The following is a 4,732-nucleotide window of genomic DNA, read 5'->3' as shown; positions in this document are numbered from 1 at the left end:
TCGTGCAGATTCCTCTCTGGGTCCCTGTGTCTTCGGAGATAAGGACATTCCTTTCCTCTGGGTAGAGGGAGGGCCCCTCTGCAATGACGGCCTTCAGAGGAAGGTCAGAGGATTCTTTTATGACCTGCTTCAGTCCAGAAGGTTAGGGGAAGGGAGAGTGACCTTCCTGCCTCCCCTGTTTCCCCAGATGCCAAGGCGCCATGTTTGGGGGTAGCATGTCCTGAACCCAGTCAATACGAACTCAGTAAGAAAATATGATTTTTAATACTATTTATGGAGGAAGGGGGCCATGAAGGCAGAGATGCTGGGGACCCCCGCAGGTCCTGCTGTGGCCCTGGAGAAAGGGTTGCATAACCGACGCACATCTGGTTACAATGCACTTCTGGGAGGTGAGAACAGACACAGCACTGTGGTCGCCTATAATGTCTTTTCCTTTATGAGTATGTTACAATGTTCTGGCTCTGTGTTTGCTTTTGACAGGTAATCTCAGAACACCCAGAAGTCCACGCTGCCAGGGAAAGGGTGCTGGACCACTTGACGTGCATGGGTAGAGCGGCTTCCCACACGTGCCTTCTCCCTCCTTCCCACCAGCCTCTGGCTTCCCAGAGGAGTCCAGCAGCTTCTGGGGAAGCCAATTCCTCACCTAGCTCCAGGCGAGGAGCACAGGGCCTCGGCTGAGCCCCCCAGCCTCGGCCATGGTGAGACCTTTGGGGCGATCATCACTCCAGTCCAGCTAGAGTGAGTTTTAGGACAGCGGCCAGGAATCTGGGATGCAAACATTCTTTCCTAGAAGGTAGAGTGTGCAAAGGGGAAATGTGAATTCCCACCTAATTTGCCACCAGGATCAAAGTCAAAAGAAATCTCAGAGAAAATGAAAGCTTTGATCAAACCACACTCGGGCCCTATCCCTAGGTCTTTTGAGCTCCATAAGCCTGTAAATTCTCTTTTTAGTGTTAAACTCATTTGGATTGGGTTTTCTGCTGCTTTCAACAACTGAAACTAAATGTACTTTTATTATCCTCACTTTATAAATTAGGAACAGAGGAGCTAAGTCACTTGCCCAATGCCACAAGGCTAATCTGTATGTGAGCCAGGATTGGATCCCAGGCAGTGTGACGCAGAATTATCCAGATTAATCTTAACATATACTTTGCATTGATATCAATTGTTGTGTCTTGACAGATTTCACAAATTTCATCTGCAACTCACCAAGCATGTGTTACCTTATAAACATCATAAGAGTGAACAGATCTAAGCAGAAAGGACTCAGTGCACGTAAGAATTTCATCTTAGGTGTATGTCTCCTTTAAGGAGTTAACCCATTCTGGGAAAGCACAGCTGGTACCACATGAAAAGGGCCCCACCCCCACCCCCATGTACAAGGAATTAGAAGACCAAGAATTTGAAAGGCACCCTCACTGCCTCCCACCCACTCTTGGCTGCCAAGGTCATTCCTTCCCACCACTTGCGCTCTCTCCTTCCTTCAGCTCAACCCAAGATCCGATCTCCCCCAGCCTCCACCCTGGTCTGCCTCCTGGCTATGTTTTGGGTCTGTTCTTTGGCTCAGCACATTCCTGGGCAACCTGGACAAGAAAGGTGCCTTTCATAGCCTGACCTGTCTCCGTGGACCTTGCCTTCCCACACGTAGCCTTCTCCAGTAGTCCGCCCCTCCCCTAACGTGTCCACCTTCAAGGAATGGACTTGTGTAATATTCTGCCTTTCTTTCTCCAAAACACTTTTGCAAACCCTCAGCTATGTGGAAAATAAACACAGGGAGGAAACAGATAGTAAGTGTGAACGACTCATCTGAAAAGTGAGGGCGAGAAAGAGAAAATGGAGATTAAGCTGTACTTGGAGGGGACGTGGTGTGGAGTCGTAGAAGTTGCTCGTTGTCCCCTGGTACCCTTCCTCCTATTCTATAGCAATAGAGCCTCTATGTTTAACTGGGTACCTGAGTGATGGCTCCGTTTCCCAGCCTTCCTGTGGCCTGGCCATGTTGCTACCTTCTAGCCCACTGGGGTATGAGTGAAAGTTGTGCCCCCACATAGAAAGGCTCCCCATCCGTCTTTTCCTCGTTCCACCTGCGCGAGCGTGAGTTACCGTGTGCCATGCAGTCAAGGCCAGCCCCTAGGATGGTGGTGCAAAGGGACTGGAAAAGCAGAGGCTCCTGACACCATGGGGCCACCCTGCCAGCCCGGGCTGCTTGTGCCTGGATGCTTATGTGAGAAACAAATAACCTTTCATCTTGTTTAAGCTTTTTGAGTGGGTTTGGTTATTTGAGGTCTTTATAGCAGCCAAACTTTCTTCCCAATTAATACAGGTGGAAAGAAGGTTCTCCACTTTTTTGTTTTTAATGAATTTTGAACACGTTCCAGTGTCAACTGGAAAAAGACAGGAGAAAGAGAGATTGAAAACAAAGGGTGGCCAGGCCCTGCCGCACAGGGAATGTTCCAGGCAGAGCCGGCTGGGACGCGTGCTCTGCTCCTGAGGGAGCGGCTGTGTGTGCTGGGCCTGGCTCGCCACATGCCGAGCTGGCCGAGCAGTCGGACAAGGCCGTGAAGTACTACACCCTGGAAGAGATTCAGAAGCACAACCACAGCAAAAGCACCTGGCTGATCCTGCACCACGAGGTCTACGATTTGACCAAATTTCTGGAAGAGCATCCTGGCAGGGAAGAAGTGTTAAGGGAACAACCTGGACGTGATGCTACTGAAAACTTTGAGGATGTAGGACATTCTTCAGATGCCAGGAACGGTCCAAAACTTTTATCACTGGGGAGCTTCATCCAGATGACAGATCAAAGTTAACCAAGACTTCAGAGACTCTTATTACTACTGTTGAAGCTAATGCCAGCTGGTGGGCCAACTAGGTGGTCCCAGCCATGTCAGCAGTTGTGGTGGCCCTGATGGACTGCCTGTACATGGCAGAAGACGAAGCAGCTTCTCAGCAGCCAGTGCAAGGAAAGACTGCTTTGGGCAAGGGGAAAAAGAAGCCAGTGTTAACCACTGCGACTGACAGAGACCTTCACCAGCAAAAATGATTTGAGTACGTCTGTTTCCCTTTCCTCCTGCGTTAGGAACAAAACAAAAAGAACTGTTCTCTCCTTTCACTCTTGAACTCCTTGAGTGTGCCTTTTTATGCATCAGCTTTATTTTGATGTTTCTTCACTACATAATTTACTTATTGTAAGTGTGATCTTTTAAAAATATATCTGGCTTTTAAAATATATATATATATATATATATATATAAAGAAAAAAAAAACAAAGGGTGGTAAGGATGATGGTTAGTACAAGGGTGGCAGAGAAGGCAGGAGGGAAGAGGGCCCAGAGCCCAGCGGGAAGGGCCTGGCCTTGGTGGCAGGAGGCAACCTTGCACAGGGGAATGGCGAAGGCTGGTGGCTGGAGTCTTGAGATTTGGTAGCAGGAAGTTGAGGCAATTCCTGCCTTCTGGCTTCTATTTTCTCAGCAAAGCAGGAGGCAAGGTCCTCTACAGAAAGGGCAGCAGGAAAGCAAACCTGGGGGAGTGTTTGAGGATGGGAGCATAGGCTGGGCAGCCTTGACACGGCAGTCCACACTTGTGTTGCCTAAGAGCACAAGAGCTGAAAACCAGACATGGTGACTATTTTACTCTCTCTATCAAGCACCACACAAGGCTATCACTGAGTAGAATTTGAGAATAAGACGTCTGTTTTATAATTTTGATCATTAAAAATAAGAATATTAAACAGATTGAATGCCAGCCAGCTGCCAAAAAAAGCAGGTTGAAGGACTTATCCAATGCATCCAATGTATCCAAAAGTTTCAGGCTAAAATGCATTCATTGTCTGCAGTTATCAAATTATGATAGATACATTTTGATAAAAACATATACATATGGACAACTGAGACCCAAATAAAACACATAAGTGTGGCCATTTCAGCTGTGAATCAGGCATGGTGAGACACCACGCTAAGCTTTTGACATGGCTTAGCTCTCCATCCTACGAAACGAGTATTTTAATCCTTATTTTATAGATAAGGAAACTAAAGCCCAGAAAGATTAAATAACTTGCCCCAAATTAAACAGCTATTAAAGGACCAAAATTTGGGCAAAGGTAGATCTGATTCTAAAATCTGTGCTCTTAACCACTGCCCACTGCCTTCCTCCTAGCCCAGGTGGTGTTCCAGAACCTGCCAGGTCAGTTCAGAATTTTGCTGCCCTTCTAGAAAGTTATGTGGTCTTTATAGAAACAGGACTTCTGGTGGCCTGTCTGATATCTCAGAGTGGCTGATTAATTTATGTTAGACACCCCTCTCCCTCACCATCCCAACTATTGTGCTACAATAAGTCTTCTAAGTGATCTACATCCCTGGACTTTCTTCACACTGCCCGGCATGTGGCACTACCGGGGGCTGGCAAGGACTTGAACAAGCAAGGACATCATCCAAAGTGTAGGGCGGGCCGGCCTGTGCGAAAACAGTCTTCAGCAGCGACACCTCGTGGCAGCAACTGAAACAACAGTGCGGGTGAGCTGGTGGAGCTTCCCCATTCTCTCTCCATGAGACCTTTAGATGCACTGACCTCTTTGAACCCAGTGCTTAGGAATCTTAGAAAGTTTAAAGGAGCATTTGAAGAGGCAGATAATTATATTTCCTGCTGACAGAGGTAGATGGGTGATATTAGTGATAAAATTGAGAAATGTGGCTGTACTTGTACCCCGAGGCGGTCATACATCACACTGGTATAGAGTG

The 4,732-nt window shown here is 47.5% G+C and overlaps 1 pseudogene; it reads left to right on the top strand.

Annotated features, from left to right (window-relative positions):
* The first annotated feature begins 289 nt into the window (after window positions 1-289).
* On the top strand, window positions 290-3,040 carry LOC103602673 (annotated as a pseudogene).
* Window positions 3,041-4,732: the final 1,692 nt, after the last annotated feature.

The sequence above is a fragment of the Galeopterus variegatus genome, unplaced genomic scaffold (genome assembly GCF_000696425.1).
Source record: "Galeopterus variegatus unplaced genomic scaffold, G_variegatus-3.0.2 Scaffold4249, whole genome shotgun sequence".
Lineage (NCBI taxonomy): Eukaryota > Metazoa > Chordata > Mammalia > Dermoptera > Cynocephalidae > Galeopterus > Galeopterus variegatus.
This window is presented reverse-complemented; position numbering and strand designations above follow the sequence as displayed.